At 43.5% G+C, this 27,655-nt stretch overlaps 1 long non-coding RNA gene across 1 annotated transcript in view; it reads right to left on the reverse strand.

Annotated features, from left to right (window-relative positions):
* Positions 1-1,535: 1,535 nt before the first annotated feature.
* The window catches only part of LOC138829229 (uncharacterized), a 182,288-nt gene continuing 156,168 nt past the window's right edge, over positions 1,536-27,655 (reverse strand). The window contains exon 6 of the long non-coding RNA XR_011372511.1: positions 1,536-1,986. This is a non-coding gene — a long non-coding RNA (uncharacterized lncRNA). The remainder of the gene's footprint in view (positions 1,987-27,655) is intronic.

Raw genomic sequence — 27,655 nt, forward strand, 5'->3', positions numbered from 1 at the left:
AGTAAGCTAGAAGAAAGGTGAGTATGTCAAACTGAATTCTGTTCCCATAGTCTAGGCAAGACTTTCACATAGAATGAATGAATATGTTCAAGTTGATTTAGAAGCAAAATTATGTGAAGAGTTTCCTTCACTAAACAGGACATAACAGAGTAACTACATGGATCAATAACTTTAAAACTTAGAAAGGCTGGGAGAGACGCTGGGATTGTGTAGCTGAGCAGATAGTCAGGACATTTTCAAGCAAAAGAGACAGTGATAATTGTAGACTCTCTGAGACGGATTTTTGAGCATGTGTGTGTGTAAATTTTTGAGACAAGTTTCCATGGGATTTTCAGGATCCCACAGAGTTTTATGACTTTAGCACAGGTTAAAACTACTTATGAGCCAGGCACCGGTGGCTCACGCCTGTAATCCTAGCTACTCAGGAGGCTGAGATCCTAGGATTACAGTTCAAAGCCAGCCTGGACAGGAAAGTCTGTGAAACTCTTATCTCCAATAAATCACTCAGAAAACCAGAAGCGGCTTTGTGTGGCTCCAGTGGTAGAGAGCTAGCCTTGAGCTGAAGAGCTGAGGGACGGCACCCAGGCCCAGAGTTCAAGCCCCATGACCAACAACAACAACAAAAAAACCCTATTTATGTTCTTCTGATCTACTTTCACAGATGGTGAAACCAAGGACAGAGAAGGAAAAGACCTGCTCAAAGTCACAGCACAAGGAGAGGAAGAGTGAGGACCAGCACAAAGATCTCCAGCACTTCCCAGACCAAGATCTGTTCTTGCCTCTACTCTCACTGCCTCTCACACTCCACCATTCTTTCTGTTTCTTTGGTTTGGTGTGGGGTTTGGGGTCTTTTTATTTTATTTAATTTTATTTTGCAGGGAGGCAGTCCTGGGGCTTGAACTCTAGGCCTGGGCTTTGTCTCTGAGCTTCTTTGTTGTTGTTTTGTCAGTTGTGGGGCTTGAACTCAGGCCTGGGCACTATCCCTCAGCTCTTCAGCTCAAAGCAGCACCCTATTGCTTGAGCCACAGCACCATTTCTGACTTTCTCTGTTTATGTGATGCTGAGGAATCGAACCCAGGGCCTCATGCATGCAAGGCAAGCACTCTACCACTGAGCCACCATCCCAGCCCCTCTCTGAGCTTCTGCTAAAGGCTAGTACTCTACCACTTAAGCCACAAAGCCACTTCTGGTCTTTTTTTTTTTTTTTTTTTAGTAGTTTATTGGAAATAAGAGTCCCAGGGATTTTCCTGCCTGGGCTGGTTTTGAACTGCAATCCTCAGATCTCAGCCTCCTGAGTAGCTAGGATTGCAGGTGTGAGCCACCAGCACTGACCACACCACCATTCTTTTGCTTTTCCCAAAATGCTTTTCTCTCTCTATCAGAGTGTATTAAGGTTGCCTGGAGCTCTACTCTGGGGGCAGTGAGTGACTCATGAGCTCTTTGTGTACAACTGTCTGATTCATAAGGAAGGACAGCAGATGCTGAGCATAATCCTCAAGCTCAAAGGAAGACCCTTTGATCTAGAAACTCCCAGATACTCCTTGTAAAGAGCAGAGTCTGAATGTGTGAGAAAAAAAATCAGGGGGGTCACTTTAAGAATCATCTGGGAATCTTAGAAATATCAGGAGCAGTGGATTCACCAAGACTTTTCTGTGCTGTCAAGTTCATTTCACTTTCTTCACAGATTCCCTATACTGCTGGATTAGGGGGAGGTAACCGAAGTGGTTCATCTGACTTCTTCCAAGCTTGATGCAATGGCTTAGGATGGGAAAGGGGAAATGTACAATGGTTTGGGGTTTTTTTATTCACAGATACTTCAGGGTTCGCTCCTGTCTTGCTCTAGTCAACCTGTCTGTCAATGAACAAGATAAGAAAATCCATAGCATACTTACCAAATTTGTATACAAAGTTAACCTGGAATCATTGGCCCTTCAATAAATCAACTCCTACAGGAAGAAACCAAGGGAGGATGAAAGACATTTCTTCCTGAGAAAAAAAAAAAGCTCAGTAACAGATAAGATGGAATTATGAACCGCTATGGCTTGTACTCCTATATGACAGAGATGTGAGTGGAGTGGAGGAAGTGTCCTCAGACACACTGGGATTGTCCGCGAGAGGCGGCCGCTGAGAAGTCTTGAGAACAAGGTAGCAGTTAGCCAAGCAAACCTAGGGGGAGGGGAGGAATGGCAATCCACTAGAGGGAAGAGCCAGGCCGGTGCAGGTGGGCTCAGGCCTGCTCAGGAAGCGGAGGTGGCTCTGAGAGCAGAAAGGCGTAAGTCCAGGAACAAGATCTACCAAGGGTTATGCTGAGCTGATCCTGGAGGAACTCACTCACATTACTTAACAATGTGGAATCACTTAAACTTTAAAAGAGGCCTTCAAGGAGCTCCATGGAGCCAGGGATATGGGTGCAGAGGTCAAACAATGTAGAATGGAGAGTTATGTGCTTTTGTTGGCCCCTCTGCCCCGTGGAGCCCAGACTCATCCCTTCCCTCTACTCCAGTCACGTGGGCCTAAAGACAATCAAGCAACATCCAGACGTAGGACTTTCATTTACCCTGGCCTTTTCCCAGGCCAGACTGCTCTCACACCCTTCCTCTATCCTGTATCTGATTAAATCCCTAAGTCTCAGTTCAAATATTACTTCCTTGGAGAAACCTACTCTGACTACCCTTAATGTTTCTATAGCATTTTGCTCTACTTGGACACCATGGATGGTAATATGTAATCTTTTAAAGGGTATACTTATTTAATGCCACATTATCCACTGTATAGCAAATCCTGAGAGCCAAGCTGAATGTATTTTGCTCATGACTATACCCCTTGTGATTATTAGCAAGCATTTTTATTATTTACTTGTGGCTCACACCTGTAATTCTAGCTGCTCAGGAGATCTGGGGATCACAGTTCAAAACCAGCCCAAAAAGAAAAGTCCATGTGTCATATCCCCAATTAACCACCAAAAAAGTGGAGCTGTGGTATAAGTAGTAGAACACCAACCTTGAGCTTGAAAGCTAACAGATAGCACCCTGGCCCTGAGTTCAAGCCCTAATACCAGTGTGCGCACGTGTGTGTATGTGTGCATGCGTGTGTGTGCTTAAAAAACAAACAGAAAAAAGTGCCAATTACCTACCATTACGTAGCAAACAATTTCAATATCTACTAGCTTAAAAACATCAACTATTTTATTCCTCACAACACCTCAGCTAGGCAAGCTAATAACTTGGGAGGGTATCAGCAAGATGATTCATCTCTTTCACATGGCATCTACAGAGGTCATTTAATGTTGTCAGCTGGCAGATGGTCTAGTTTGGAGAGTCTGAGCTGTCTGTGTCCATGTTTCTAGTGTTTTGATGGTTGGGAGGCTGAACCAGACCTAATGACCCGAGGGGTATGGCTAGCATTAGAGTTCCTGCATGGGAGTATTCCACAAAGCTAGGTGGATGCCTCGAGGTAATTTACAACCCACTTCAAAAATTCCAGACATTGACTCCTACTACATGCTAATAGCCAAGTAAGTCACTAAGAGCAGCCCAGATGGGGTTAGGGATCTCAACCCCTCTACCCTAGTGGAAAGAACATCAAAGAATTTGCAGGCATCTCTAAGTTACCACAGTGGAGATATTTATCTTTTCCTAATGACCAGCCTGACTTCAGTGTCCAGGAAAGATGAAGAAGAATAGATCACACGCACATGAGAGATCGATTCAGAACTTACTAGAAAAAAATATGTGTTTAAATCATAACAAGTGGAAGGGGGAGAAAAGCACAAATGTGTTGGTCCAACCTTATCTATGGCTTCATTTTCCATTGGGGTCCAAATATAGTCAATGGAAAGTTCCAGAAATAAACAGCCCTTAAATTTGAAGCAACTTTTTACTGTAGTATAGCATTGTAATTATTCTATTTTATTTCTATTGTTTATAATTTCTTACTGTGCACAATTTATAAATTAAACTTTATCATAAGTATGTATATATATATGGAACCATCCATTATTTCATGCATCCACCGGTCTTGGAACACATTCCTCACAGATAGCAGGAACTACTGCAAATAGTGAGACCCTGGTACTTACTTTACAGGGCTGTTGCGAGGTTAAGTGACTTCATCAGAGGAACTTAGGCCTCGGACAATGGGAGTGAGGATGGTTGAAGTAAACACAGCCCTTAAAGGAGTTTCCCCAGACACAAGCTCCCAGGAGTCCAGCTAATCACATGACCCAGCCCTACTACTGACACCAAGGGCAACTACTCAGAAACCCTAGGCCCTTGTGGACCTCTAGTCCAGCCTAAGATGCATTACCTTCCCCTTCCCCACACCAGTCTAAATCCAAATCCAGTCTTACTGCCCAATGCTAATACTAAATAAAACAATTAAAAGAGCTCAAACATCAAGTTCACCTCTAATAAATCCTACTCTGCTCTCAGCCCTCACTTTAACTACAATTTCATCCTCCCTTAGGTCCAAGGAAATATGAAAAGGCATGGCCTTTGGGAAGAGAATCTTGTCTACCCTACAATCTAGTGGCCTTGACTGATAGCTGTCTTCAAATTGTAGTCTAAATTATGGCTTGATCCTTGGGCTGAAAGACTCACAGGGATTTTTTTTTGCACACAGAAACCTAGTTGATAAGTACCAGTCCTTGGAAGTCCATAGCTGAGAAATAATGTGCATTTTAGTTATTTCTTTCATGAATAGTGGACAGGGATAGAAATCCTTCTCCCCCAACCCCCAATCTGCAGGATTTTCAATTTGTAAAGGAAGAATGATTGTCACTTTTTAGAAAGATGGGGGAAGGGGATGTTATGTCCCAGATAGAAGATTCAAAAATTAAAGAGTCCACAGAATGTTTTAGTCCAGAGGCTAGAAGGCAGGTTCTAGGTGGCTGGCCCACAGGGTAGAAGTCCGAAGGGCTGTGGGTAAGTGGGGCCTCCCCAGCCTGACACAGAGCATGAGGCCAGAAGCAAAGTCCCAGAGTGCTCTGGTGGTATAGGTGAGGTCAGTCTGGAAATATGACTCCAAACCCAGTTGTCAATCAAAGGAAACAAGACAAACAAAAGAGACGGAGATGCAGAGCCTGCAGGCAGAGTGGGGGACAGGAACAGAGCTGGCCAAAGGAAAAACAGCCCCTTAAAACAGAAAAAAAAAAAAAAATGGAGGAGGCAAGCGGTCTGAATTAATCCCAGGGTCAGATGTCTGTACCTTAAGCAGTTTTATAATCTCATAGCAAAGTTTGCCTTTTTTGAATGATCTTTTCCCCCCCTCAAATTCAATAAAACATGGAAGAAAAAATTAAAGTTCCAAAAGTTTATAGAAACACATTAAAATGAACTATGACCCTTGACATGAGTCATGGTATCTCAAAGGGGTAGGACTTAATAATTTCAAGAATGTATCCTTTTACCCTCTAGGTTCAGTTACCAACATGGAATAGAAAAAGAAAAGAAAAGGAAAGGAAAGGAAAGGAAAGACTCCTGTTCCCCTCCTTTGTCTGTGAGGATAGAGCTTCCCCAAAAGAAGCCAAGGTCACGGCTGATGCTGACAGCCCAGTCTGCTTCCCACGCCCTAGGGGACAGCAGAGGGCTCTTGGTCTAGCCCGAGCCTGGTGTTGGTTACATCACAAGAGGTACTATGCCTTCCTCCATTACTCACACCTTAGGCAAAAGCCACACTTATACACAAGCATTCACATAGACTACACTACTGATACCCATATGTGTGCGTCATACTGACATGTATATATGCCTACATACGTGCACTCACCAGGTACATACAGCACACTGCTACACCACACACACACACACACACACACACACACACACACACACACAGATCAATACACACTAGACTAGACAGTTCCCCTGATCCATCCTTTGTATCCCTTAAGGTCCTGGCATAAAGCCAGCTATGGCACTTACTGTGACTTAATACGATTAGTTATATAATATCTCTCCTCACTTTTGCCTAAATTCATTTCCGGAAGCTGATCTTCCTGCACAGTATAGCGCAGGTACACAGGAAGCACTTGGTGATGTTCACTCTGTCTATTGAATGCCATAACAGAAGACTTTAGTCCAAGAAACAAGCTCTCTTCTCTCTCTCTTCTCTCTCTCTTTCTCTCTCTCTCCCTCTCTCTCTCTGTCTCCCTTCTTTCCTCCCTCTCTCCCTCTCTCTTCCTCTCCCTGCCCCTCCCTTATTGGAATGTGTGATGGAGCAATGGAGTGTTATCCAAAAGACTCTCTCAGAGCAAATCACAGATTCCTTGCTACGGTTCTCCAGCTCAGTTCCAGTCTTTTCTCCTCAGGCTAGATAGAGACAGATTCACAGAGTGAGCCTTTCTGCTCATCCACCCACACGTGGTCTGCGTTCGAAGCCCATGACCTGTGTGAAAAGGCAAAAGCGCTGTCAACACTGAACGGCCATCTCCAGGCTCCCCTCACCCAATCCTCTTTCTTCTCTTTTTCTTTTACAATATTAGTCCCCACTAAATCTTTTACACTCTTAATTCCAGAAGGGAAAGGAGGAGCAAAAAGGAGAAAGAGAAAGGGCGGAGAAGGAAGTGTTAAAGAACAGCGGCCCCTCCACAGTGTGTGCTCCCTGATGAGGTCACCACAGACATCAGATTCCACAGCCCTCCCTGAAAACTGGAGCAAATGCCTGGAGCCTGAGAGGGGCGTGCTAGTTTCATAAGAGATGTAGATAAAAACACACTCAGGAGAGAAAAGGGGAAGCAAAAAGACGAACCCAGAAGCACTCCCTCCGACATCTGTAGACGAGGCCTTTGGATACTGGGAAACAGCAGTCTGCTACTGAGACTGCTGAAATGCAACAGCCATGGCCATCTTTCTCATGCTAGGTCAGCCGTAGGCCATAGCCAGGGCCAGAGCAAATGCCAGCATATTTTAGAATCAGTCATGTCATGCCGATTGATCAAATTTGGTCATCATCAGCTGATGCTATGTCAGCCCTGAGCAGCATCTCTATGATGCCCAGATGACATCCAACATCATGCTTAGGAGATGACTCCAGGCTCCACTCAGCTTAGAGAGAAAATTAGGAGCTTCCCACCTCCCCCAACCCTGCCATAGTACTGATTCTCCTCTCTCCTTCTGCAGAAGTAGCACCAGGCAAGACTTCCTGTTCTTTAGGTGGCTACCCCCACACCAGCCTTGGAGCCTGCACTCCACCTTGGGACCTATTAGCATTTTTAAGGTTCTTATTGGAATACACATCCTGCCCAGGGATTGTCTTCTTCCTTGAGGCATTAGCACCTACCACAGGCCTTTTATCACCCCCAGCCCAGTCTGCCTGGGGTCAGCCTTCAATCCACAAATATGGGGGGGGGGCGCGTAAAGGGAAAGAGAAGTTACATTTCCCTGGCACATTTCACAGCCCTGCCCTTCCTGTCGCAGGCACGTCCTGAAGTCCGGAGCCCCCTTTACACTCCCCCCTCCCTCCCCCCCAAAGAGGTGTTCCCATAATCAGTAGGCATCAGTCAGCTCTAATCAACCCCCTGTTTTGACTATTTTAGCAGCAATAAAAGGGCCATAAAGAGCAAGGCAGTGGGCCCTCTAGGAGTATGGGCCTCCCTCCCTGTGATATAATGAAAAACACCAAGTGCTTCCTCGGAGCCTTAAGTGACAGCGCTGGCAGCAGAGCCATTGGAGGAAGCCTAATTATGCTATAAATTAAAGGGCTTTTTAAAAAAAAAAACCAACATTATGACCTTTAATAAGATTGTTTTTACAACCAGCTGTCAATAAATCATCCAGGAGCACCAGTGAGAAGCATTCTCTGAGAACGTCTGTGAATTTCATTAGCTGCAGTTTATTTGGTTTGGGTTGTGCTATGATGTTTTTTAAATCTCAAATTAAAAGCTCTGAACCATAAAAGCTAATTCAGAAAAGTTCCTACTTCGGCCTCTGAAAACAAGCCTCCCTAATTGCAGAAATTAGCTAAGATGTGGCCAGGCCAGGAGGTCATTAAGCTGGGAAGGAGTGACAACTGGCTGAGGTCTCACCAGTCCCGGCAGTTGTGAGCACCCATAGAACCGGAACGTCACAGTCCCAGGATGGACAGCTGGCCTTGCAGTGGTCAGCCATGGGAAATTGCTGCTTGAGGACCACTGGCTCAAGAGAGACAGCCAGCTTACTCACAGGCGAGAAGAAGCTCTCCTTGCCATCTGAGCCAGCACCCTTGGCCAACAGATAAAGGAGAGCCAGCAACTGTTTGACCCACTGCTCAGAACTTCTCCCCACCTCCACCTTTCTTAAGGGTATGAGCACTATGTGCGTCTCTTCAGAATATTCTACTGCATAGGTGCTAACGTCTTCCTCAGATACTCACAAGGAGGTCATAAAGAATAGGACGCTGAAGTGCCATATTCAGAGGAGCCTGCTATGATGGTGCAGTATACCAAATCAGCAGAGAAACGGTCAGCAGAAATGGAGAAGATGGGAGACGTGTGTCTTTCTTAGGAAAGCAGGTGTCTGGTGCATGCCTGCAACAGTTGGCTCATTACTGCAGATCAGTCTCAAGAAGCCTCGATTTACTTCTCAGCCCCACTATTAATTATGGGATTTTAGGGAAAGTTCCTGTGAAAGGAACAGTAGAGAGTCGGAAGCGACACAGACCTACTTGAAATACTTGACTTTTGCTGGCTATCTGAGCAACCTACGCAAGCTATGACATCTCCCTGGTCCTCAGTTTCCTTATCTGTAAACTGAGAGTCTTAGTAGCTCTTTCCCCAGAGGCTGAGGCATGATATCTTCTAGGACACTGCTGGCAACTATAAGCTCCCAGTAAATATTAGGCAATGCTACGGTTTGGCTAGGGTTTGATTTGAGTGTGACCTCCCTCCAAAAATAAAAGGTGCGTGTGTTGAAATTTAAGCCTAATGTTAGGTATAAAGGGGTAGAAACACAATCCCACTGGTTGTTTAGAGGTTAGAACTTTGGGAAGTGATTAGGAATAGATAATGTCATCAGCGTAGGGCCCAAAGATTAAATATTAGTAGCTTTGTAAGAAGAGAGAGATAAGGACCACACAGGCACCTGTCTTTTGCTATGTGGTACCCTGTACCACCTTGAGACTCTGCCAACAAGAAAGCCATCACTGGATGTGGGCCCTTGAACCACCAACAACTCTGAGCTAAATAAATCTCTTTCCTTCATAAAACTACCAAGCTTTAGTCATTTGCTACAGTAACAAAAACAGACTGATACAACAGTAGTTGCTAAGATAAGTACTCATATGTGCCTCTCTAGCTGGCACCTGCAGCATCTAATAGAAGATAGAGTAGGACTAAATAATTTCTTAAGCCACCTCCAATCACTGAATGGCCACCTCCAATCACTGAATGGAATGGCTCAGAGAGATTTAACCCTCCACACACACACACACCTGCAGATAAGCCTTTCATTGCCCCCAAAATTAAGCCAAAGCTCTGAAAACAAATGAGGCAGGGGGTAACAAGTTCGACAAGAAATGTACTCACTTCCTTATGTGTGTAACTGTAACCGCTCTGTACATCAGCTTGACAATAAAATTTAAAAAAAAATTTAGATGGGCTGGGAATGTGGCTTGGTGGTAGAGTGCTTGCCTAGCATGCATGAAACCCTGGGTTTTATTCCTCAGTACCTCATAAACAGAAAAGGCCAGAAGTGGCACTGTGGCTCAAGTGTTAGAGTGCTAGCCTTGAGCAAAAGAAGCTCAGCGACAGTCCCCAGGCCTTGAGTTCAAGCACCAGGTCTGACAAAAAAAGAAAGTTTTAGGAAAAAAAAAATAAAAAAAGCTCACCTGATTGGGTCCTGACTACCCCTGCAGGTCTACCTCCTGCCAGTTGCTGTAATATAACTTGCATTCACAATGCTCTACCTCTGAGCCCAAGTGCAATCGTCTACTAAGCCTGGAATCTCTTCCAGAGCCTCATTACTCCAACTACTCCTATTCCTCCCTCCCGGCACCCAAATTCTGCTTCATCCCTACCCTTCCACTCCCACAGGTACTGCTGCAATCCCTTGTACTCCTACTCCAGCAGCCAGGTCAATGTACCCTGATTGCTTTGTCTAACCCACTGTCTCTACTGAAGTAAATAGCATAGACCTTATCTGTTTTGGTCTCCTTGGATTTCCAAAGTCAAAAACCACCAATCTTTGGTATGCTCTCAAAGTATTTGCCAAAAGAATGTTAAATGATAGTCTGAGACATAATACACAGAGGGAAAAGAGTGCACAAGAATAGACTAATATTTGTAACTAGGATATTTGTAACTAGGAGACATTTCCTTATGTTGATGAGAGATTCTATTCAAAAAAATGGCAGCAAATAAAACAAATCTATCTTGTCGTAGCTTACTGTGAGACTCTTATCACCCATTTTCTCAAATAAAGCTGAAGAGGAAGAGAAGTGAAGAAATCAAATAAGTGGCTAAACAAGACCAGGCTGGTACAGAAATAACTGGTTGGTTATGAGGACCTAAAGCAACAAGGCTAGGATCTTACTGAGTTCCATCTTCCAACCCCAACTCCTTTCCTCTACATTTCTCTCTCCATCCAACCTCTAGAGCTTAGGACTCTTTTCTTCTAGGGCACACATAGCTGTTCTTGGTGAATGAAAACCATCCGTATGGCTGTGAGTGGGAAATGAAATGCCAGCACCTGGGCGTCAGCGACTGTGAAGAAAGCATAGCAGCTCTGCTCACCTGGGCTTTCTTCATTTTGCCTCATTAATCAGCTCCCAGGGTCATCGCACACAGGTCTGGTTTTTGTATAATACACATTTCCCTCCGTTTTTATTTCATCTGTTTTTTTCAAGCAAGCTTTCCATTATTTCTGAACATTTGAGTTTTTTTTTTAATGTAAATTATAGACGCCTGTGGATTGACGTAATGTGAAAAGAAGGCGGCTGTTTCTCCCTCCTTCCAAACAGGGAACATGGTTTTCAAAACTAATAAACCCCTTAAAGCTCACCAAGCTCATTTCAACCTTTTCAAATGGCTATTTTCAAAAAGGGAAAGGGGGAAAGAAAAAAAAAAAAAGGCGAGGAAACGTCACGCCAAGAGGATGCCATGCAGAGCCTGGGAGGAGAAGGTACTCTGACTGCCGGCCAGCCCCTGACATGCTGGTAGGGAGGAGAGATTGAGCCCATTGAGGGAGGGATTTTGTGGTACAGGCAGATTCTGGGCAAGGTGAGAATAGAGGCATCAAGTAGAAGGGCTGGATTTTAACACCAGGACTGGGAGAGAGAGAGGAATGGCACTAGTAGGAGCAGAGGGGGAGAAATCTACTTGGGAGGCAGAACCAATAATTGCCTTCTCTGGAAGCCTGAGTTAAATGTGGAAGAGACTGTGGAGTGAGGGGTTATAGCTTGTTAGAGATCTAAAATCTCACCACTGGGATCTCTAAGGAAACAATGAAAGACAAGAATCAAGATTGGCCCAGCCCAGGTGGCTCACGCCTGTAATCCTAGCTACTCAGGAGGCTGAGATCTGAGGATCACAGCTCAAAGTCAGCCCAGGCAGGAAAGTCCGTGAGACTCTTATCTCCAATTAACCACTAGAAAACCGGAAGTGGTGCTGTGGCTCAAGCAGTAGAGTGCTCACCTTGAGAAGAGCTGAGGGATAGCGCCCAGGCCCAAAGTTCAAGCCCCACAACTGACAAAAAAAAAAAAAAAAAGAAAAAAAAGAATCAAGACTGAATTGATCTCTAGTGTGTACAAGACTCTTCTGCTTTTAGACACCCACAGGGAAGAGGTAGGGAGGGTCACTACTAGCTAACACTCAAAGCTACAGTCAATGGTCACTTTGTTCTCCCAAGATGCTTTGATTGACTGTCTACTTGGGCACTGAGTCCTATTCTGCCTATAGCCCTGAGACCAACAGCTAAGGAAGAAAACAGACACATAGAAAGTATTCAGCAATATCTACTGAATGAATGAAGGAGATAATATGTGAATGGATGAATGAGAGATGGAAATGAACAATTTCTAAACTAGTATAATCCTTCTGAGATGAAAGATTTTCCTCCCAGAACAACATATTATCTTCCTAAGAAAACCATATCATACCCTCAAACACATGACACTGTTGTGTCCTATAGTAGAGGAATCAAATATAACATTTGCTTCCAAAGTGGCATATCATACAGAAACAAAACTTTTAAATAATTCAGAGGTCTCTCTCTTGTTCTTTCTCTCTCCTGAGTTCAGTGGGCTGAGGTGTGAAAATGAGAGAAGACAGGAGGGACAGCAAAGTCCATTTGGAAGTGTTTGGGGAGTGCTAGTGACACGAGTAATTTCCCACATTCGTTGATGATCTCTTTTATTTAAAGGCTGATACTACTTCTTTTGGAGTTTCTGTTGTTTTCCTCCTAGATAGACCTCCAACAAATCAGACTGAGCCTCCTTTCTGTTCCAATCCAGCTTGAAAATAACCTCAAGCATGTCACTTCCCAATCCATTGAAGAGGTTTTAAATTTTTAGCAAGTAGGAGTCCAGCAATGGAGATTCACTCCTGTAATCCTAGCTACTTGAGAGACTGAGATTAGGAGGATTATGGTTTGAGGCCAGCCTGGGCTAAAAGTTCATGAGACTCAAAAAAAAAAAAAAAAAAAAAAAAAAAGAAAAAAAGAAAGCTGGGTGGTGGTCCACACCTGCCATCTCAGCAGAAAGTGTAAATAGGATTGTGGTCCAGGCTGGCCCATGCAAACCCCCCGGACTGCCAAAAATAAATAAATAAATAAATAGCAAGTTTAACCTTTCCCTGCAACACCATGTCAAAGGATACAACTGGGGATCTTCAGGGAAATAACTTTCTAGCCCTGGAAGCAATATGGATGTCAAAAATGGGTGAAGATCCAGGTATCAGGAGAAGAAACAGCTCATGAATTAACCCTTCTTTAGCTGAATCTACAGAGATCTAGGCAGTTGTCACTCAAGAGGGAGATGTAAGTGTCCTCTGAAGTTTGAACTAGTTGTATATGCTTCATCATTACATTGTACTCTGGCTTATCATTTGGGGAGCAAAGGATAACACCTCAAAGAGCTAAAAACCGTCGAGCCAATCTGGTGTGGTTCCTGTTGCTTGAGAAGCAAAGATAGGACAACTGCAATTTGAGGTCAGCCTGGGCAAAAACTTAGCAAGACTCTACCGCAAACACAAGTCAGACAGACTGGGACTGTGGCTTAGTGGTAGAAAGCTTGCTTAGCATGCATGAAGCCCTGGGTTTGATTCCTTAGTACCACATGAGCAGAAGAAACTGGAAGTGGAGCTGTGGCTCAAGAGGTAAAGTGCTAGCCTTGAGCAAAAGAAGCTAAGGGATAGTGCCCAGGCCCTGAGTTCAAACCCCAAGACTGGCAAAAATAAAAAATAAAAAATTTTGAAAAGTCAGGCATACTGGCACATACGAATAATCCCAACTTCTTGGGAGTTAAAAGTGGGACATTTACAGCCTCGCCCAAGCAAAGGAAAATGGAGTGTGACTCAAGTTGTAGAATGTTTTTTTCCAGCAAGAGTGAATGCTGGGAGTTCAATCCCCAGTGCTGCAAAAAAAGAAAAAAAATAAAGAGAAACTAAAGCTAAATGTCTTTGAGCTCCAAGTAAAATCACTTAAAAGAATACAACAGCTTATCAACTTTATCCATCTCCTATTTAGACGTGAGAAATGCTCCAGAGGGAATTTTCCTGAGCAATGGCCAGGACTGACTGTATGTTTCCCACCAATAGGGCTCACTGGTTTATTCTTCAAGAAATGAAGCCCACAGGACCCACCAGCAGGCCCTGAGGGCAAAAAGGAGTCTAAGCCAGATTTTAAAATCCACTTCAGGACTTTTTTACTGCTCAAATGGGTTGGAGAACTGTCAATGGGCAGGAAAATCGCACATCTGGAATGTGACTCTGTCCCCATGTTGGCTGGTATAACTCAACCTATACGTCAGATCTTTTTTTTTTTTTTTAATGGCCAAGATTTATCTGGCTTCTATTCATTTTTTTTTAAGTCCAGGGTGAATATGACTGTTAAGTTCTATACTTTTACATTTGTGTAAATTAAAAGCCATATTTCACTACTGAGCAGATGGCTTGTTTGCCTTCAAGTTAAAAAAAAACTTAAAAAAGCAAAACTAAAGCACTAATCCAAGACACTCATTATGCAACTCATTCAGATGACACTAAAAGAGAAAATTTTTGTCATTTTCTTCACCAAAGCTTTACGCCCTTTGTGCCTTTATAAAATCTGTCTCAGGAAAAGTCCCTGCCAAGATGCTCAACCAAGAGTAGACATTTGGACTAATTGAATCAGTCATGTTCTGACTGTGGCAGCAAAAAACTATTATAGGCATTTTGTACAGCTAGCAAATTGGTTTATAAAACTGATAGAGCCATTTCAACTTCTGAGGAGATTTGAAAAGAACGTGAGTGGATCCTTCTGGATAAAGACAGAGCCTCTTGCTTGTTTTTTTGGCCAGTTTTGACCATGCGGAAGTATCTTTCTCATAGAAGTCCATACTTGGCACTCACTGGTAAGTTAAAAGCAAGAGCAATGTTATAAATGTTTGGTAACAACCCCCCACATACTTAGATTTATTGGCTAGTTAAATCTTTAATGGTTAAAGTTTAAAAAAAAAAAACACTTTTATTTCAATGGCCTGGGGATTTGCACAGCTGGAATGTTGCATTTTAATATATTCAAATTGGAATGGGAAAGTCAGAGTGACCAGGACATTGACTTCCTTTGGATGGCTCCAAGCTGGTAGGATTCTAACAATAGATAAAGCCTTGAGCCTGGGCTTAGTTCCTCACTCCAAACCAGGGCCAAAGAAGAAAAAAAGGAAGGGAGGAAGAATAGAGGAAACACGTTGCCGAGAACAATGTGGGTGGCTCCTTTCCTACTTAAACTCACCCATGTGTTCTTTATCAGCTCACCCAATGGATTGGTGATCTGGTCAGGAAAGGTGGTGCACAGCACCACTGGACACAGGACTGAGGGAATTGACTTACCAGGAGTTGACCATGTGGTCAAGGATGATGAAAGGAAATGGGGAGAATGGGAGACTTTCAGAGCATTAATGGAAGGAAGATCTGAGAGAACAGCTGATCTGATGGGCATGACTGTTGCTGCCCACATCTACCCAAATGCTTACTCCAAAACAAATCATTTCATTTTACTACCTATGAATTCTTTCACTGACTTTCTAACTTGGTCCTATTTTATTCTTTGGGTTTTTTAAATTAGATTAGAAAACGGAAGAACACCCTATGACCCAGCAATCCCAATTTTGGGCATTTATCCAAATGATCCCAAACAAGACCATACTAAAGCTACCAGCACAACTATGTTTATTGCAGCATTATTTACCATAGCTAAGATCTGGAACCAACCCAGATGCCCCTCAGTAGATGAATGGATCAAGAAAATGTGGTATATATACACAATGGAATTCTATGCCTCCATCAGAAAGAATGACACTGCCTCATTTGTTAGGAAATGGAAAGACTTGGAAAAAATTATATTAAATGAAATAAGCCAGGCCCAAAGAAACATAGGTCCCATGATTTCCTTTATTTGCAATAACTAGTATATGTCTGAGTCAAGAAGAAAAGGTCAGATAAGTTGATGTTAGGCGAAATGAACTCCAAGATAAGTATTCAAATGTTTTTCCTTTCATGAGATTGTTTCTAATATATTTATAAGATGATTTCTTTGTTATTTTGTATGTCCCTCCCCCATGGTATAACCCCTGCTTTCACTGTATTTGATGTTGGTATAATTTGTGGAGGGGAAGGGAAAAAGCAAATCATTTAACTAGGGATACAGGTGGACCCATTGCAACAATGAGATGTGCAAGTCGTTATGTCGAAAAACAAACTTTACAACTTTGGGGGGGGGAAGAGTATGGGGGAGAGAATGGGGAGAGATGGGAAGGGATAGGAAGGGGAAACAAAGGAGGAGTCAACAATGCTTGATAAGAAATGTACTCATAGGGCTGGGAAGGTGGCTCAGTGGTAGAGCGCTTGCCTTGCATGCCTGAGGCCCTGGGTTCGATTCCTCAGCACCACATAAGCAAAAAGAAAAAAGCCGGAAGTGGCGCTGTGACTCAAATGGTAGAGTGCTAGCCGTGAGCTGAAGAGCTGAGGGACAGCACCTAGGCCCAGAGTTCAGGCCCCACAACTGGACCCAAAAGAAAAAAAAAAAGAAATGTACTCATTATCTTGCCTATGTAATTGTAACTCCTCTGTACTGTATTTTCACAATAAAAAAAAACCTGAAGCACATAGAAGTTATGCAATTTGACAAATTTAGAAAGAAATAAGAGTCACGTAATCTAACTGGACAACATAAAAATCTAACTGAGGCTTCAAATGGGTGGGAAGAGGAACACCAGGGGTCTTGGAAATTAACAAACATAAAGGTTAGAATCACTGGTCAAGTAGGACCAGCAAGGATAGCTCCATTACTTTCAAGGAATTCTCATTCTTTTGCACACAAGTCCCACAAATGCACACCACCACATGACCCAGGGCCTTCACACATAGAATCACAACGCGATCAAGGTATTTTCTGCGCTTATTCCCTCACTTCACATGCTTCAGTAGCACATGCCATGGTGCCCCACTTCCACACAGATGCAATGCCACTCAGATTCACATCTTCCAGTATCATATATATATGCACACTCACACACACACACACACACACACACACACACACACACACACACATTTGAGCACACCACAGGATGTATACTAACTAGAGTTATCTCTTTCTTGATATCTTTGGAATCTAGACATGTCCTATTTCTCCAAGCTTGACTGCTGTTTGTCCAGCTGACAACAGTCTATCTGGCCAAGACTAAATCCTGAAGGATGAAGGATAAAGCATTCAGATCAGATGACCAGGAACAAAAGATGATCTAGAGGTTCTCAGGACAAAAGGAGAAATAATGGAATCGTCCACTCATCACTTTCAGCCTCACATCCTAAGAGTCCTTGGTTTCACCTTGAGAAATAGGCTTTGCTAGGAAACTTTGACATTTCAAGGTTCAAGATCAGATCTGGATTTTTAACTATCTGGGACCCCAGGATAAAGGCCACAGATAGTGAGGGCTTGGGGGCATTCTTGTAAAGAATTTGCGTGCTAGAACCAGAGAGAAAAGCTTCCATGAAACATGTTAGGCTTTAGGTGAGTTTTCTACATCTAGAATGCTAATATTTCTCATATGGAAAGTCAAGAATATTCTTAGGGTTTTCAATTTCAAGTCCATTTTTCTTTTTGATGGGATTTGATAGTCTCTGCACAACCTAAGTTTAATCATTGATAGAAGGCCAAACTGCCCATGTGGAGTTGTGGCTCCAGTCAGCAGGACCACTAAGCTCATTTTACCCACAGAGCTAAGATGCTCTATTCCCTGAAACCAAAGTCTTTACCATTTTCAGGAAGTTGAGAAAGGAAAGAATTTTTTTCAAATAAAAAGATGTCAATTGCAGTCAGGGACTTGGAAACAGATGTTCCTCTTCTGAACCAAGAGGCTCATGCGCCCCTCCATCCTCCGGGTTTTCAAAGTCACTTCTTGTCAGGTGCCCTGGTTAAGAGAGAGAATTAATGTGCTGGGCTGCATTTCACTGCTACCCCTCTGATGTGGGAGCTGTGTGAGGAAGGCTTCATGGACAGGCCAGCCGGGCCCCCAGCCCTTCCTCCAGGGCTGAGCCTGGATCAAAGTGAAGAGCAGCTCAGCTTTTATAGCAAAATGATTAAAACCACGTGAGGCTTGTTTCCTCACACATGACCTCCTGACAGAGGGCATGGAGGAGCAGAGGAAAGGTGAACCCAGGGGTCTTGGGGCCAGGGAAGAGCAGGACTCAAGAGGCAGAGATCACAAAAAAAAATAAAAACAGACATTCAGATACAGGAGCAACACGAGCACGCACACACACATGCACACACACACACACACACACACACACACACACACACACACACACACACACTGATATTCATTGACAAATAAAGTTTTTTTTCCTACAAGTTGAAACAACCTCAGAATGAGCAGAGGGCCTAATTAGCTATATTAGTGAGGCCCATATACATACATACATACATACATACATACATACATACATACATACATACATTCATACATACATACATACATACATACATTCATACATACATACATACATAAAGCCTAGTTACTTGATCATTCCTGGTCCTTGTAGAAAGTAAAACTGGATTATACTTCCAAAATAAGATTCAATGCCTCTGCTGTGCCAGGACAAATAATTCACCCATCTCCAGTCTTGGCAAACTTGGTTGTACCTGAAAATTACAGCCCCTACATTAATGGGTTTGGTTACTCCATGAATGTGTAATCTCTCCCTGTGGAGTCAGGATCGGAGTACAGTGATTTATTTATAGGAATTAGAGTGAGGCCAAGGCAATAGGACATCACTTCCAAGATTATAGCATAGGGACTATAGCGTCTTTCCTGGGCATGCGCTTTTAATCTAAAAGAATCCAGCTGCCATGTTACAAGTTGAGCAAACCCAAAAGGCAAAGACCTCAGAGATACAAACAACCTGCAAAGAATAAATCCTGCCAACAACTACTACTGCAAACTTGAAAGCACCTCTCTCCCCATCCCATGCCCTGCTATATATATCTGTAGCCCCAGAAACACTTCAATGGCCAATGGCCACAGCTCTCTAAGAGATCCAGCTGGGCTGGGAATGTGGCTTAGTGGTAGAGTGCTTGCCAACCATGCATGAGGTCCTGGGTTCAATTCCTCAGAACCACATAAAGAAAAAGACAAGTGGTACTGTGACTCAAGTGGTAGAGTACTATTCTTGAGCAAAAGAAGCTCAGGGACAGCACTCAGGCCTTGAGTTCAAGCCCCAGGACTGGCAAAAAACAAAAACAAAAAAACGATCCAGCTGTGTGTGAATTCTTGACTCAAAGGAACTGTATAATAGCAAATGCTGGCTGTTTTAACTCCTCATTTGGCAATGATTTCATAGGCAGCCACAATAACTAATACATGTGTCTGGCTCCTCTCCCATACCTGAAAATTGCAGCTCCCTCATCTTTTTCCTTCTGTGTGGACACAATGGAGGCATTTGTCTCAGTCCATCTGGGCTGTTATAACAACATTTCATAGACTGAGTGGCTCATAAGCCACACACATCTATTTCTCATAGCTCTGAAAGCTAAAAAGCCCAAGATCAAGGCATCAACAGATTCAGTGTCAGGTGACAGACCAGTTTCTGGTTCGTGGATGGCACCTTCAAATATGTCTTCATATGGTAGAGGGCAGCTTTCTGGGAAATCTTACATAAGGCCAAAAATCCCATTCATGGGGCATCTACCACAGGATTTAATCAATTCCCAAAGGGCCAACTCCTACCACTGTCACCTTGCAGGAGAGGGGAAAATTTCAATGTCTGAGTTGGGGGGAGACACACACATTCCTGCAGCAGCAACATTCAACAAGTACTCACTGGATAATAAATTAGAGAATGGAGATACAGATCTTCTATTTTCTAAACACTATTACATAGGGAGCTCTTTACTCAAGTTATCATTCATTCTCACGACAGCTCTTCATGGTTGATATTCCTCATTTGTCAGAATTTAAAACAGGAGGCTGGTAAATACTAGGTCACTCTAAGTCCCCCACTCAAAGTCTCTCCCAAGGGAGAGAGTGCTACTGCAGGCTTTTTCCTATACTTTCTCCGCAGCGCTGTGTTGGATGGCTCTTTAAAGTTAACGATCTGCTTTCAAGGCAGTGATGTCATCTAATCTTTACAATGACTCAAAAAAAAAAAGAGGAATTATAATTATAGTCTCCATTCCGATGGAGATAGGAACAAAGCTGGGAGAAGCAGAATATTTGCCTAGTTGACACAGCTGGGGAAGAGCAGAGCCAGCATTTCTTCAGTTCATGCAGAAATTTGCTGAGCAAATGCCAGACACCATAACTAATAAGATATGGACCCCTTCAAGTTCTGTGGTTCCCTGCTCTCCCCTAGTCCTGGGGAGCAGCATGTTAGCCACTGACTGCTCATTCAGGTAAATGTATATACTTGTACCTGTCAACTCTGGTGGCCGGTCATCAGCTGATCAGGAATGAGCTAATGGGAGATTCACAAGCAAGAGCTGGGATCACTGGAAAAAAATGAACCAGAAAAGATGATGAGGGTGGGGGGAGGAAGTTTTAAGGATGGAGCCAGAAGATGTGATGACAAGAGAAGGTTGGAGTGTATCCCTAACCTCACTCCCATGACCCAAAGCAACTGTCTCTACGTATTTGATATATTAGTATTATTTCTGCTTATTTTATAAAGTGCTCATTTGTCTTTTGCAGAAGTATCTGTATTTATGCAAATAATGTTACACTGTATTCTCCTTTCATTTTTCAGTGCTACATTTCAAAGATCCATTTTAGTTCAGGTAATCTAATCTATTACCTCTGTTACAAAATATGAAATGTAGTCAGGGTACCAGTATCGCATGCCTGTAATCACAGCTACTCAGGAAGCTGAGATCTGAGAATTCTGGTTCTAAAATAGCCCAGGCAGAAAAGTCCAGAGACTCTTATCTCCAATTAAAAAAACAAAAAACAAAAGTAGAGCTATGTCTCAAGTGGTAGAGCACTAGCCTTGAGTGGAAAAGGTATATGTGCCAGGCCCTGAGTAATGACATGTGCACGCATGCATGCACACATACACACACACACACACACACACACACACACACACACACACACACCATGTACCTTCTACATTTTATCATTCATCCACTCCTGAGGATGACATTCAGACGCTCCCAACCAACAACAGGAGGATATCAACACAAACCCATCCTGTGCCCTGTTCTGTGCCTGTGTGAGAGGATCTACTGGCTCATAGGATACAATCATAATCCCTAATCCTTCACTCCATGAGACAGTCCCAGAAGCAGCTGCATTTTTACATCACCATGCCCGTGTTTGGTGCTGATAGCAAATACTGGCAAGTCTGTATTGCTAGCAAATGCTAGGGTTGCATCCAGCTCCTGGCTCTCCTTAGTTCAAGGATTTTTTTTTTTTTACACCATACTGCTGTGTCCACCGGGGTTGGGACCATCAAAGGAGGCTTCCGGGGAGAAGGAACAAATTACACTGGACGTTGAAAGATGGAAACCATTTATGAGGCGAGCACCAGAGGCAACCAGAGTTGTAAGGTAAGTGCCAGGCCCAGAGCGCACCAATTCATGGGAATCTCAACCTCCCCAAGTGGAGCTGTCAGAGGTGTTCTTGGAAAAGGGGCAGAAAGAGCGGCTAGGGAAGTGCAGAACAGCTCTCCAACAAAGCTCTCTTCCTCCTTTAGGAGTCGTCCCTTCCTACAGTTCTCTGTGCCCCCAGATTTATTTTGCTTTCTTTCGCTAAATCAAACTTTATCAGACAGTTTTACTGTCAGCCGTTAAACCAAAATGTGTTTGTGCAACAGTAAACACCTTGTTACTGCAGCGACGGATTACATAAACAACGGCAGGACAAGACTAACTCCATACCCAGAAACCCACTGCCTCTGTGAGGATTGGGAATGGTACTACGTAGTGTACTACAAGGTCATCCCATAGCCAGAGGCCAGGGGACAAAACTCACTCTGGCCTGGACTTCTGCTGTAGCATGATGGGCAAAGATTCCTCCAGACAGAAAAATGGGATCTTCCTCTACAGATGGCAAAGAGGGACATGACCTCACCAGCGCCCTGGGGGAGAGGCAGCTCAGAGAGGGGCAGACCAGCCAGGCAGGAGAGGGAATCAGGCTGCTGTGGATTGGACTCTGGTGAGATGATGGTGGGTTAGGAACTAAGTAGGGGTAGAGAAATGGTCATGTCTAGAAGGCATAATGAAAGGCAAGGGCTGAGGTGTGGGGAGAGGGGAGAACAAGAATGGTAAGGAGGGTGTGCCCACACGGCTGCTTGCTGGGACCTGAATGATTGGCCAAAGAGAGGATGACTCCAGGCCCTGTTTGGGAACTGTGGGGACATGGATGTTTATACTGGGGGGTGTCAGAAGAGCACAGGGCTAATGGGCTGAAAACCATCTGGGCTGCCCTCTCCCCAAGTCTGCACTCCCTAATCTGAGTCACATTTGCTCCAAGATCTTTTCCTCAGAGCTTCTGATGAGGCAGAGAGCCACACTCTAGGAGCCCTCTAGAGGACCGCAGAGCGGTCTAGGTTCTAGGGAGGCCCCAAGGGCTGGGCAGAATGGAGAGAGCTGCCCGGGGAGGCACCAAGGACTGTGCTAGGAGCTTCTGTACCACTAATTCATTTTGACTTTCATAGCCACGCTTAGAAAAAACAATTGTGTAGCGTATATGTGTATGCCAATACTGTAGCTGGAACTCAGGGCCTTAGCTTTTTCTGCTCAAAGCTGATACTCTACCACTTGAGCCACAGTTACACTTCTGCCTTTGGAGTGGTTAATTGGAGATAAGAGTCTCAAGGACTTTCCTGCCCAGGCTGGCTTTGAGCCACAATCTCATATCTCAGTCTCCTGAGTAGCTATGGTTACAAACACAAACCCCCAGCACCCAGCTGGAACAGAATTTTTTATTCTCATAAACCAAGCTAGCTGTTCACACTCAATTATCTTATTCCTCCTACACAGATAACAGTTGTTTTGTTGAGTGTTTACTACATGGCGGGTACTATGACTATATTACTTTTGTTAATTCTTACAACCAACAAATGAAGAAGGCAGTTTTTATTATTTCTTATTTTTATAAATGCAGAAACTAAAACTCAGAAAGGGGAAGAAATTTGGAAGGGATCATACAGCTACTAAATGCCTGAGCCAGAATTGGAGACCAAAGCCCATGTTCTTCCTGAGTCTATGCTAAGAGGACTTGAAAAAGGGGACAGTGACACAGTAAGAAGGAAACCAGGTATTGGTGGCTCACACCTATCATCCTAGCTATTCAGGAGGCTGCAATCTGAGGATTACAGTTTGAAACCAGCTCAGGCAAAACAGTGCCCATGAAATTCTGAGCTACAATTAACTACTCGAATACCATAAGTGAAGCTGTGGCTCAGAGTGGTAGAGCACTAGCCTTGAACCAAAGAACTCAGGGATAATACCTAGGCCCTGAGTTCAAGCCCTATGACTGTTCCCCTCCCCCCCCAAAAAGAGAAGGGGTGGGAGTCATACTAAAGGGTTTGTCCTGAACACAAGGCCTGCAGATGTCCTCACTGAAGAAGAGAAAGGAGATGGGCATCACTAAAGGTCCATTGGAGGATGTTCCTGGGCTAGCAGGGCCCCAGACTTCTTCAGACACCATGATCTGTCCTTCGGAGCCCCAGAAGCCACTGACCATTCAGGCTGTCCATAGGATACCAGCTTCACCTACCTGAAGTTCACACCCTGTGAAATTCTAATCTGAAGGCTGGATCTCCTTCCTTTCTCCAAAGCCCAGATCCTGGCTGTCCCCTCAGCCCTGCCATTGTCCTTCTAAACTGTTCTCCAGGCACCTTGGCTCCTCATCACCACCTCACCACCACACACTGACCCATCAGCCAGGCTCCAGCTCTGGAGCCTGAGACCAAACAAGAAAGGTCAGCATGATCTGACCTCAAGCCCTTAGTTCTCTAGTACTTCAAGACCTCAGATCACCACAGTCTTTCTGCTTAGTTCCCAAGCACACACAGGCAAATCTCAGCACTCCATTCAGCAGGGTTTAAAGGACATGCCTGGGATCCCACACTCAAAAGAGCCCATGCTTGGCTTAATATTCATGTGTCACGGTCTCAAGATTTTTTTAATGCGCACTGCAACTTGTATGGTTAATGCTGCCTAATATTATAACTGTTCCTATGGCCTAGGCTCTCTTCTTGGGTTGCCCGGGGCTAGTGCCAGATCTAGAAAACCTGGTGTGGATAGAGGCCTGCCCTAGCCATCCCCCAACACCCACTCACACTAAATACAGAGGGTGAGTCAGGGCTGGTCCTGGAAAGGGCACAGTTAGACTGTTTTCTAGAACTCTGGCATCTGGCACCATGGGGATGGAGGAGGGGAGGAAGAAGACTGCGGTTTAGGGAAAGGTAGGTTAGGAGAGAAGACAGACTGCCTCTGAGTTGAGGCCAGAGGAGCTTCGGAAATGAAACTATCAAAGAGCAGGAAGACTTCCACTCATCCCAACTCCCAGGTCCCTGGGATCCTGACAGCAGGGACAGCTGCCGGCCACAAAGGCTGGACATGTGGACTCAGAGTAGAGGGCCAGAGTTCAAATCCTGCTCTGCAGTAGGTGTGGGCTTGTTTTCTCCTTTGTACATGATGACGATCCGAGGCACTATAATATGTGACAGCTCTTCAAATGCCTGCTTCACGGATAGGCATAATACTCAGTCCACAGCCTTGGAAGGCCTCAATTTGTAAGGTGGAAATTGAGGCTCAGAGAGAAGCCCCTGCCCAGGGGCACAGGACAACGAAGGTGCAGGACTGTGGTGTTCTAAGCCTGCTGGGTACCACTGTCCCAGACCATCAGGCAGTGGGGCTCTGTCAAGACATGACATCAGGGAGGTTCTTCCATGAACTATTATTTAAAGTCCTTCTTTTGGGGGAAAAAACACTTCTAGAAGGAAAAGAATAATTAGAGACCATTCACTCCATCTCCTCTCCTTCTTATCATCCACTACCCAGTCTGAGACAGAAATGACAGAAGCTACCATCATGTCTGCAGGTGAAGAATGCTTGCCAGCAACCCAGTCTTTCCCGTAAGCCAATTGCACTTTTCCCCCCTTCCTAGTATTTTTGGGGGGATTAGAACTCACATACTAAAAGACCTAAATACATATGTTATTTGCTGTATTTTCACAAGCAAACAGATCCATGTGACCAACTCAAAAACAACAACAACATTCCCAGAATTCCAGCAGTTACATTCTCCCAGTAACAACCCTACCTCATCTCCAAGAGACTGACTTCCAACACCATTGATTAGAGTTGTCTTTACCTGTTTTAAAACTTTATATGAATGGAATCAAAACATATGTACACTTGTATCTGACCTTTTTGCTCCACATGATGTTACAAAGATAAAATCATCTAGATTTTTCCTATGTACACAATTGCAATTCATTCACCTTGCTGAATAATATTCCTTTTTATAAACATACAATAAGTTACCTATTCTAGCTGTTTGAGTAGTTCTCCATCACCTACAAGGTTTTTTATGCCCTGTATCACTAAAGGATAGGCTCTCCCCAAAAACAAAACAAAACAAAAAAACTCTTTAAAGGTAAGGTTATGGTTCATTACTGATGGATGTTTTAAGCAAAGACTACAAAGATGTCTTTACTCTGAAGCTTTGTATGAGATTCTTTTCAGCTCCAGTGGAAGTTCTAAGGAAATATGACCTTAATAAGTCACCTTGAACAAATACATAAAAGAATTCTGCAGACATCTATTTTCGACAACTACAATAATGAAATGCCACAAACTAGGTAGTAACTTAGGAAATGTTAAGTCTTACAGCTCTGAGTCTGAGATCCAGACATTGACTGATTTGGCATCTAGTGAGGATTCACTTTCTAGTTGACAGAAGCTGCCTTCGAGCTGTGCTGTCACATGACAGAAGGGACATGACAACTCATTAGAGTCCCTTTTAGAAGGGTATTAATCCATTCCTGAGGACTAGACCTTAATGACCTAATCATTTCCCAAAGGTCCACCTCCTAAGCCCATCACCTGGGGTTAGGATTTTCACACGTGAATTCTGGAAAGACCCAAAGGTTCACATCATAGCAGTATCCCACGGAACCTTCTCTTAGAAACCATTACTTTCATGAAATGTTGCGGTTCTTGTTATCATATTATTTTATGAAAGAGAAGGGCAAGAGAGCTTGGAACCACTACACACACACACACACACACACACACACACACACACGCACGCACGCACGCACGCACGCACGCACGCACGCACGCACGCACACATAGTGAGACCAAAGGAAGATACTCTTAGGGAAGGAACACAAATAAACTCCAAAAAATAAAAACAAAAGGTTTTGTTTCTCTTTGTTGTTTTTGTTTTGTTTTGTTTTTGCCTTGTTTGTTCATTTGTCTGTCTTTGGGAAGGTAAGGGGGCATAGAAATGGAGGAACTAAGAGTGAACAAATGCAGCAGTGATACTCACTGGACACTATGTTGAAAACCTTTTGGGTGGGAACGGAAGGGAATAACTGAGAGGGAGCAAGAGAAGGGGTGTCATTGTCCAAAAAGAAATGTACTCATTACTTAAGTAACTGTAATCCCTCTATACATCACCTTTACCATAACAATAAAAAAGTTTTAAAAAGAGAACATGAAGGGGCTAGGAAGGTGGCTCAGTGGTAGAGTGCTTGCCTTGCATGCATGAGGACCTGGGTTCGATTCCTCAGCACCACATAAGCAGAAAAAGCCAGAAGTGGCACTGTGGCTCAAGTGGTAGAGCGTTAGCCTTGAGCTGAAGAGCTCAGGGACAGCGTCCAGGCCTAGAGTTCAGGCCCCACAACCAACAAAGAGAGAGAGAGAGAAAGCATGAAACCAAGTAAGATTTTATAAAATGTCTCTTGTACAGAAGAAATGGTAGGAAGACATTTTCCATAGGCAAATGATTGTTATTTTCTTTCTAAAATTTTCTGGATTCATGAATGTGACTTAAATGGTAAAAATCCATTTTTCTCTTATATTGTGGTCACTAGAGGAGAAAGAGAGGGTAAGTAGCATACACAACCATGGTAAATTAGCAATTTCCTTTGCCCTAAGTTTCCCAGTTGCTATAATGAGATACTTAGGTTACTGAAACTGCCTGAGGACTCATTTGACCCCAAATATCACTAAAAATGTAAGTTACTATATTATTATCATTGTCATCACCACCACCATCATCATCATCATCATCATCATCATCATCATCATCATCATTTTTTAACTTATTATTGAGTTGTACAAAAGGGTTATAATTCCATAAGTCAAGTAAAGAGTGCAATGCTTCTTGGACAATATCACCTCTTCCTTTACTTTCCCCAAGTTTTTCTCTCCCACCCCTGCCCACAAGTTCCATAGTTCATTTTTTACATAATGTTTTAATATATACTATGTAATATTCAATATTACTATGACTGCATTAGTTCACCCTTCCTCCCTCCATTCCTGTGCTCCTCTATTATTATTTCTAATACTTTTCACTACCAGGACTGACATTTATCAATTGCCAAATAAATGCATAAAGAACCATAAAAATAGTGGTCACAAATTTTACTAGAGCTAGGTGGCCAATAAGCTCTCCTTCTGGAGCTCTTGCAAAAAGAGGGAAAGATAATGGATGTTACCTGCTCCTATCTGTGGCCTGTTCACTTTACTTCCCTGACCTTAGTTTCTTTATCAATAGAATGGGGACAATAATAAATTACTACAGTCCAGAGCTGAGCCCACAGTAGACAACTGCTTCATAAGAAGCATAAGCAGCAGTAGCAGAGGGAAGAGAAAGATTCCATTGACAAATACTATATAAGTAAAAGTTAATTAGATATTATAACTATCTTGTCATAGTTATCATCATTATGCTGCTGACATTCCAGTAAGAATACTGCATTCCGGAAAAAGCCAGAAGTGGTGCTGTGGCTCCAGAGATAGAG

The sequence above is a fragment of the Dipodomys merriami genome, unplaced genomic scaffold, assembly GCF_024711535.1.
Source record: "Dipodomys merriami isolate MVZ:Mamm:240054 unplaced genomic scaffold, mDipMer1.0.p SCAF_17, whole genome shotgun sequence".
NCBI lineage: Eukaryota > Metazoa > Chordata > Mammalia > Rodentia > Heteromyidae > Dipodomys > Dipodomys merriami.